At 43.1% G+C, this 10041-nt stretch overlaps 1 long non-coding RNA gene across 1 annotated transcript; it reads right to left on the reverse strand.

Moving 5' to 3' along the window:
• Positions 1–5597: 5597 nt before the first annotated feature.
• On the reverse strand, positions 5598–6203 carry LOC126094746 (uncharacterized). The gene is made up of 3 exons (XR_007521869.1): positions 6129–6203; positions 5864–5974; positions 5598–5704 (listed from the first exon to the last, which is right to left on the reverse strand). It is a non-coding gene; the product is annotated as an uncharacterized LOC126094746 (long non-coding RNA).
• Positions 6204–10041: the final 3838 nt, after the last annotated feature.

Raw genomic sequence — 10041 nt, forward strand, 5'->3', positions numbered from 1 at the left:
GACCCTTGGAGACAAGTCGGCTGGAAGACATTGTATTGAATCTGGATGCAATTTGAGTGTTCCATCGTCATTAGGAGGCCCTGAACGTTACAATTAACTATCAGTTTTGCGTCCCATTCGATAATCTAAACTCACAGGTGAACGACCATAACGTGCCCGAGGCAGCAATAGACCCTTGGAGACAAGTCGACTGGAGGACGATGTATTGAATCGGGACGTAATTTGTGTGCTCCATCGTCGTTAGCAGGGTCGGAAAATTAGAATTAAATGTCAGTTTTGCGTCGGATTCGAAAATCTAGCTTCACAAGAGAACGACCATAAGGTGCCCGAAGCAGCAATTGACCCTTTTAGACAAATCGGCTGGAGGACGATGTATTGAATCGGGACGCAATTTGAGTGTTCCATAGTCATTAGGAGGCCCTGAACGTTACAATTAACTATCAGTTTTGGGTCGGATTCGATTACCTAGACTCACAGGAGAACGACCATAAGGTATCTGAGGCAGCAATAGACCGTTGGAGAGAAGTCGGATGGAGGACGATGTAATGAATCTCGACGCAATTTGAGTGTTCCATCGTCATTAGGAGACCCTGAACGTTACAATTAACTATTAGTTTTGCGTCCCATTCGATAATCTAGACTCACAGGAGAGCGACCGTAATGTGCCCGAAGCAGCTATAGACCCTTGGAGACAAGTCGGCTGGAGGACGATGTATTGAATCTCGACGCAATTTGAGTAGTCCATCGTCATTAAGAGACCCTGAACGTTACAATTAACTATCAGTTTTGCGTCCCATTCGATAATCTAGACTCACAGGAGAACGACCATAATGTGCCCGAATCAGCAATAGACCCTTGGAGACAATTCGGCTGGAGGACGATGTGTTGATTCTCGACGCAATTTGAGTGTTCCATCGTCATTAGGAGACCCTGAACGTTACAATTAACTATCAGTTTTGCGTCTCATTCAATAACCTTGACTCACAGGAGAACGAACATACGGAGACCGAGGCAGCAATAGACCCATGGAGACAAGTCGGCTGGAGGGCGATGTATTGAATCGGGACGCAATTTGTGTGTTCCATCGTCGTTAGTAGGGTCAGAAAATTAAAATTAAATGTCAGTTTTGCGTCGGATTCGAAAATCTAGACTCACAGGAGAACGACTATAAGGTGCCCGTGGTAGCAATAGACTCTTGGAGACAAGTCGACTGGAGGACGATGTATTGAATCTCGACGCAATTTGAATGTTCCATCGTCATTAGGAGGCCTTGAACGTTACAATTAACTATCAGTTTTGTGTCCGATTCGATAATCTAGACTCACAAGAGAACGACCATAAGGTGCCCGAGGCAGCAATAGACCCTTTGATACAAGTCGGCTGGATGCTGATGTATTGAATCTGGACGCAATTTGAGTGTTCCATCGTCGTTAGCAGGTTTGGAAAATTAGAATTAAATGTCAGTTTTGCGTCGGTTTCGAAAATCTAGACTCACAGGAGTACGACCATAAGGTGCCCGAAGCAGCAATTGACCCTTGGAGACAAGACGGCTGGAGGACGATGTCTTGAATCTCGACGCAATTTGAGTGTTCCATCGTCATTAGGAGGTCCTGAACGTTACAATTAACTATCAGTTTTGCGTCCCATTCGATAATCTAGACTCACAGGAGAACGACCATAAGGTGCCCGAGGCAGCAATAGACCCTTGGAGACAAGTCGGCTGGAGGACGATGTATTGAATCTCGACGCAATTTGAATGTTCCATAGTCATTAGGAGGCCTTGAACGTTACAATTAACTATCATTTTTGTGTCCGATCCGATAATCTAGACTCACAAGAGAACGACCATAAGGTGCCTGAGGCAGCAATAGACCCTTGGAGACAAGTCGACTGGAGGACGATGTATTGAATCGCGACGCAATTTGGGTGTTCCATCGTCGTTAACAGGGTCGGAACGTAACAATTAAATGTCAGTTTTGCGGCGAATATGAAAATCTAGTCTCACAGGAGAACGAACATAAGGTGCCTGAGGCAGCAAGAGACAATTGGAGACAAGTCGGCTGGAGGACGACGTATTGAATCTGGACGGAAATTGACTGTTCCATCGTCATTAGGAGGCCCTGAACGTTACAATTAACTATCAGTTTTGCGTCGGATTCGAACGAACATAAGGTTGGAAAATTAGAATTAAATGTCAGTTTTGCGTCGGTTTCGAAAATCTAGACTCACAGGAGTACGACCATAAGGTGCCCGAGGCAGCAATAGACCCTTGGAGACAAGTCGGCTGGAGGACGATGTATTGAATCTGGACGCAATTTGAGTGTTCCATCGTCATTAGGAGGCCCTGAACGTTACAATTAACTATCAGTTTTGCGTCCGATTCGATAATCTAAACTCACAGGAGAACATCCATAAGGTGTCCGAGGCAGCAAGAGACAATTGGAGACACGTCGGCTGGAGGACGATGTATTGAATCGGGACGCAATTTGTGTGTTCCATCGTCGTTAGCAGGGTCGGAAAATTAGAATTAAATATCAGTTTTGCGTCGGATTCTTAAATCTAGACTCACAGGAGAACGACCATAAGGTGCCCGAGGCAGCAATAGACCCTTGGAGACAAGTCGGCTGGAGGACGATGTATTGAATCTGGACGCAATTTGAGTGTTCCATCGTCATTAGGAGGCCCTGAACGTTACAATTAACTATCAGTTTTGCGTCCGATTCGATAATCTAAACTCACAGGAGAACATCCATAAGGTGTCCGAGGCAGCAATAGACCCTTGGAGACAAGTCGGCTGGAAGACGTGGTATTGAATCTGGACGCAATTTGAGTGTTCCATCGTCATTAGGAGGATCTGAACGTTACAATTAACTATCAGTTTTGCGTCCGATTCGATAATTTAAACTCACAGGAGAACATCCATAAGGTGTCCGAGGCAGCAATAGACCCTCGGAGACAAGTCAGCTGGAAGACGATGTATTGAATCTGGAAGCAATTTGAGTGTTCCATCGTCATTAGGAGGCCCTGAACGTTACAATTAACTATCAGTTTTGCGTCCCATTCGATAATCTAGACTCACAGTGTGGGGCGGCGGGTGCAGGTTGTAAAAATAAATTTTCTGTATAAATGCTTGCAATTCAAAATGTCTGAATCAGTTTCAGGCTTTTAAAATGTTGTTAATGCTGTCTTTCGCCGTTCTCAACACTGGCTCTCTATTTACCTTTTAGCACCCAGAAAGTGATTTAATAAAACGTGGAGCCTGTAAAGAGAGTTCCTAGTGCCCACTTCATCTGAGAATACCATTATAGCTGCAGCTTATAGCTCTGAGGAATTAGGGGATTGTCCGGGATTTCTAATCAAAATGATTTTCCAAAATAGTTGAGTATATTCTGAAATTCACTGATAACAAACACAAGTATCCCTACAACCTAACTAACAGAGCAGTTCAGAGTCTAATGCGCTGATGCAACTATAAATGTCCGAATTAAATGTTAAAAGAATGCTCGCCAAGATTTGATGAGAATATTTCATCAAACGCCACGCTATAATAATTGGTAGAATGTCTGTCCCGCGACGGCACGTGAAAATACGACAATACGCAAACTGAAGCTAGATAATGCAAATCATCTCAGAATTAATCCTTTACTTGAAATGCTTTCACGGTTCCGCGTATCTCTAGTAACTTAATACGGCACCCGAGGCTGTTTGTAGCAGTGCTTCCGAGCGAAGCGACTCCCGACACAGCTGACGTGCTATTCAGCGTCTGGAGAGAACTGGGTAGTGGTGGGCAGGAAATCGCGTATCTGTTAGAAATCACAGTGACTGAGAAGTCGCAGATATCACAGTAGCAACTTTACAGAATCTAACTGCGATTTCAGTCACAGTTAGCAGTCGCAATTAGTATTTCATATTCAAAGACGTGAGCCATCTATTGGTCGAATTTAGCACTGCTTTCTGCGATTTCAGTGACAAGTCGCAACTAAGAGTCGCAAGTAGCAACTAAAAAGCGCGGTTAACAGTGGCATCTGTTGGCCAAAGTTCGTACTACGTCCATCTCTGTGGTACGCTATGGAGTCCAACTGCGATTTCCGTGACAAGTCGCAACTAAGAGTCGCAAGTAGCAACTAAAAAGCGCAGTTAACAGTGCCATCTTTTGGCCAAAGTTCGTACTACGTCCATCTCTGCGATACGGTATCGAGTCTAACTGCGATTTCCGTGACAAGTCGCAACTAAGAGTCGCAAGTAGCAACTAAAAAGCGCGGTTAACAGTGCCATCTGTTGGCCAAAGCTCGTACTACGTCCATCTCTGCGATACGGTATCGAGTCTAACTGCGATTTCCGTGACAAGTCGCAACTAAGAGTCGCAAGTAGCAACTAAAAAGCGCGGTTAACAGTGCCATCTGTTGGCCAAAGCTCGTACTACGTCCATCTCTGCGATACGGTATCGAGTCAAACTGCGATTTCTGTGACAAATCGCAACTAAGAGTCGCAAGTAGCGACTAAAAAGCGCAGTTAACATACTTTTCCTAGTGTCATCTGTTGACCGACGTACGTACTTCGTTATGAGAGCCTTGTGCCTCACGAGGTCGATGTGCTGTGTGTGCATATGAAGGGCTTATTTTAATAGTGGTACAAGTCCATTTTTGTTCATTTTGAGATACAGAGTCGTAAAGTTAAATGAGCGCTGACAAATCTGCATTTGAGATACCAGAAATATTCAAGCATATGGCTTCTTGCTAGAGATGAACCTTTATTTATGTTTGTTTGGATCACTAATTTCAGAAGCATTATAGACAGAAAAGTGGAGGTAATGGACTTGTACCACTATTGAAATAAGCCCTTCATATTATATGATGACATGCACATTCAGCATCAGTTATGGTTGGTCAAATACTGCTGTGACTCTGAATGTATTATATTAATAAGAAGCAACATCGCCTTTTTCTCCTGAAAATATTAAGTAACGTAACAAATGTGTTTGATTCTGCTTCCAATATGACAGTTTTGGTTAATACTCCACATGCCTACAGGATTTTGCAATGTTAACACAGCAGAATTCAGACATCTGTATAAGTGTAGAGAAATGAAAACAGTCATATGAATGCCTCACTTTTGTTCCGACACACTTCAAGACTCGGGAGAAAAGTTTTACACCTGGTGTTCTACATGGCAACTTCACACACAAGAACTTTTTGCCGACACTACTACCACCTACATAAGTAAGCTTTTCCTGTGTTACTTTCAAGTAATGCACTTAAGCTATTCCTGATTTAACTGGAAGATCTGTACTTCCCACTTTCATATCAACAGCCTCAAAATGCATATTGTAGACTTCAGGATAAGTTACAGGTCAGTGTCACACCAAGATTGTGGAGAAAGGGGGGGGGGGGCGGCATATCACTCTCCAACAAGTGTTTACCAATAAGTAAGTGGCGCAAAATTATGGGTATAGGACGGCTTAAACATGTGGAAAATGAGATTTTTATTATTCACTCACTGTATTTGACATTTATTATTCCTTTAAAATCGCACAACAACTTCAATAAAACACAGTTTAATCATTCACACACTTATTTCACAATTATTTCACTTTTAAACTGCAAATCCTCTAAGAGCTGTCTTGAAACTTCACGAGTCTCTCTCAAAAACAGCCTTGATGTGGGTAGATACGTACAGCAACCAGTAATCAGAGTCAGAACTGTGTCTGCAAAAACACAAGGATTATTAAACAATTTTTGCTGTCATTAATTACTAGCAATGTAACTGACAGAGTAGATTGCTAATATTTGCTATAATGAATATCACATTTGCAAGAACGATCTCACTGAAGTAATTAAGTCCATCGAAACGCTTAGAAACTAACCTCTCGTCTGACGAAAACGGTCTAAAGACGCAGTGGCAATTTCTTCAGATCTGTTGACAATGATATTTTGAGTTATCACTTTACTGAGTGACTGAAATGTAGTTCAGGTACCTGTGAACATAACAATATGTTAGAATTCATTTTCTAAATACGAACTATTACGGTACTGTACGGCTACTTACATATTAATTACACTCTTAACATTTTCACAGTTGTTTCTTTAATACAAAATTAAAGCCAACGGAAGAAAAAACGTAAAACATACTTGCCAATGACAGGTTTGTTGAGATGAAATTTTCTGTGTTGACAGATGTAACTTTTTCATACGGTGGTAAGTCGCAGGAATCACAGAAATCGCAGAAGTAGCAGAAGTCACAGAAATCGCAGAAGTAGCAGAAATCGCAGAAGTAGCAGAAGTCACAGAAATCGCAGAAATCGCGGAAGTAGCAGAAATCGCAGAAATAGCAGTGGCGGAGGGATACACGACCTATGTTCCTTAACTGCGACTCTTAACTGCGACAAATCACAGTTAAGAATAACAGATACTGAAAAGTAGCATTCACAGAAATCACTGATATCGGAAAATCGCAGTTTAGCCCATCACTAGAACTGGGGCCTTGCCTTTCTCGCGCAGCGCTCGTATATATATAGCCGCGGTGCGGACGGCTAAGAGAACGCCTGTTCAAATCGGCTCTCCCGACTAGCCGCTGGGCTAGTAACGCACCACTTCAAGTTACATAATAATTTATAGCTTCTTTTGCTGATGGCCGATGAAGCTCTTAATTTAAACGTGCATTCAGCACGCAGGTAAGTATTGATAATAAAATTTTGACGTGGCTAAGTTAACTATTTTGGGCGAGAGAATTAATTAAATTACGCTGCACGCAGCAGATGAGCTCTGAACTGGCCCTTTTGAGATCCGCTATCGCTATAATTTTATAGGTATTCAAAAGAAACTTTTCACATCTTCATAGTCATAGCGCACCTCCAACCTATTTAAATCTAAACACCCCAGCCTTATTTATTACCCTACTTAATCTATCTTGCTTCCTTCAGTTTTGAGACGAAAACCAGAAAATCATGAATTTCCACTAAAGTCTTAATCTGTGAAATCCAAAGTACTGTTTTTATTAAATCATTATGAAAGATGAATCTAAATATAAATTTTGAAGTCTCTAGCTCTTTTCTGTTGCGCCAATGATTTTTTCAGAAAAATGTCCAAATTTCAAAAATGGCTGAAGTTATCGAACTGATATTTAACACACATTAATTTAGTATTATTCCTCACATGCTAGAAAAGTTTTAAGTAATTTGCTTGATTTTTAAGGTATTGCGCAACATTTATGACGTCAGAGCTGGTTACAGCAGACTGGCTGGCACACAATGGAAACTGATGTGAATTTATTACAGCGTGAGTAGGTTGCTTCCCTACAACAGGAGAACGACCATAAGGTGCCCGAGGCAGCAAAAGACCCTTCGAGACAAGTCGGCTGGAGGACGATGTATTAAATCTCGACGGAATTTGAGTGTTCCATCGTCATTAGGAGACCCTGAACGTTACACTTAACTATCAGTTTTGCGTCGGATTCGATAATCTAGACTCACAGGAGAACCATAATAAGGTGCCCGAGGCAGCAATAGACTGTGGAGAATATTCGGCTGGACGACGATGTATTCATTCTCGACGCAATATGAGTGTTCCTTCGTCATTAGGAGACCCTGAACGTTACAATTAACAATCAGTTTTGCGTCGGATTCAATAACCTAGACTCACAGGAGAACGAACATACGGTGACCGAGGCAGCAATAGACCCATGGAGACAAGTCGGTTGGAGGACGATGTATTGAATCGGGAGGCAATTTGTGTGTTCCATCGTCGTTAGCAGGGTTGGAAAATTAGAATTAAATGTCAGTTTTGCGTCGGATTCGAAAATCTAAACTCACAGGACAACGACCATAAAGTGCCCGAGGCAGCAATAGACCCGTGGAGACAAGTCGGCTGGAGGACGATGTATTGAATCTCGACGCAATTTGAATGTTCCCTCGTCATTAGGAGGCCCTGAACGTTACAATTAACTATCAGTTTTGCGTCGGATTCGATAATCTAAACTCACAGGAGAACGACCATAAGGTGTATGAGGCAGCAATAGACCCATGGAGACAAGTCGGCTGGAGGACGATGTATTGAATCGGGACGCAATTTGTGTGTTCCATCGTCGTTAGCAGGGTCGGAAAATTAGAATTAAATGTCAGTTTTGCGTCGGATTCGAAAATCTAGACTCACAGGAGAACGACAATAAGGTGCCCGAAGCAGCAATTGACTCTTGGGGACAAGACGGCTGGAGGACGATGTATTGAATCTGGACGCAATTTGAGTGTTGCATCGTCATTAGGAGGCCCTGAACGTTACAATTAACTACCAGTTTTGCGTCCGATTCGATAATCTAAACTCACAGGAGAACGTTCATAAGGTGTCCGAGGCAGCAATGGCCCCTTGGAGACAAGTCGGCTGGAGGACGATGTATTGAATCTGGACGCAATTTGAGTGTTTGATCGCCATTAGAAGGCCCTGAAAGTTACAAATAACTATCAGTTTTGCGTCCCATTCGATAATCAAGACTCACAGGAGAACGACCATAAGGTGCCCGAGGCAGCAATAGACCGTTGGAGATAAGTAGGCTGAAGGACGATGTATTGAATCTCGACGCAAATTGAGTGTTCCATCGTCATTAGGAGACCCTGAACGTTACAATTAACTATCAGTTTTGCGTCGGATTCGATAATGTAGACTCAAGGAAGGACGACCATAAGGTGCCCGAGGCAGCAATAGACATTTGGAGACAAGTCGGCTGGAGTACGATGTGTTGAATCTCGACGCAATTTGAGTGTTCCATCGCCATTAGGAGACCCTGAACGTTACAATTAACTATCAGTTTTGCGTCGGATTCAATAATCTTGACTCACAGGAGAACGAACATACGGAGACCGAGGCAGCAATAGACCCATGGAGACATGTCGGCTCGAGGACGACGTATTGAATCAGGACGCAATTTGTGTGTTCCATCTTCGTTAGCAGGGTCGGAAAATTAGAATTAAATGACAGTTTTGCGTCGGATTCGAAAATCTAGATTTACAGGAGATCGACCATATGGTGCCTGAGGCAGCAATAGACCCTTGGAGACAAGTCGACTGGAGGAGGATGTATTGAATCGCGACGCAATTTGGGTGTTCCATCGTCGTTAACAGGGTCGGAACGTAACAATTAAATGTCAGTTTTGCGACGAATACGAAAATCTAGTCTCACAGGAGAACAAACACAGGGTGCCTGAGGCAGCAATAGACAATTAGAGACAAGTCGGCTGGAGGACGAGGTACTGAATCTGGACGGAAATTGAGTGTTCCATCGTCATTAAGAGGCCCTGAACGTTACAATTAACTATCAGTTTTGCGTCGGATTCGAACGAACACAAGGTGACCGAGGCAGCAATAGTCCCATGGAGACACGTCAGTTGGAGAACGATGTATTGAATCGGGACGCAATTTGTGAGTTCCACCGTCGTTAGTAGGGTCGGAACGTTAGAATTAAATGTCAGTATTGCGCTGCATTCGAAAATCTAGACTCACAGGAGAACGACCATAAGGTGCCCGAAGCAGCAATTGTCCCTTGGAGACAAGTCGGCTGGAGGACAATGTATTGAATCTGGACGCAATTTGAGTGTTCCATCGTCGTTAGGAGGCCCTGAACGTTACAATTACCTATCAGTTTTGCGTATCATTCGATAATCTAGACTCACAGGGAATGACCATATGGTGCCCGAGGCAGCAAAAGACACTTGGAGACAAGTCGGCTGGGGGACGATGTATTGAATTTCGACGCAATTTGGGTGTTCCATCGTCATTAGGAGACCCTGAACGTTACAATTAACTATCAGTTTTGCTACCGATTCGATAATCTAGACTCACAGGAGAACGAACATACGGTGACCGAGGCAGCAATAGACCCTTGGAGACAAGTCGGCTGGACGACGATGTATTGAATCAGGAGGCAATTTGTGTGTTCCATCGTCGTTAGCAGGGTTGGAAAATTAGAATCAAAAGTCAGTTTTGCGTCGGATTCGAAAATCTAGACTCACAGGAGAACGACCAAAAGGTGCCCGAGGCAGCAATAGACCCTTGGA

Source organism: Schistocerca cancellata, chromosome 8 (genome assembly GCF_023864275.1).
Source record: "Schistocerca cancellata isolate TAMUIC-IGC-003103 chromosome 8, iqSchCanc2.1, whole genome shotgun sequence".
Lineage (NCBI taxonomy): Eukaryota > Metazoa > Arthropoda > Insecta > Orthoptera > Acrididae > Schistocerca > Schistocerca cancellata.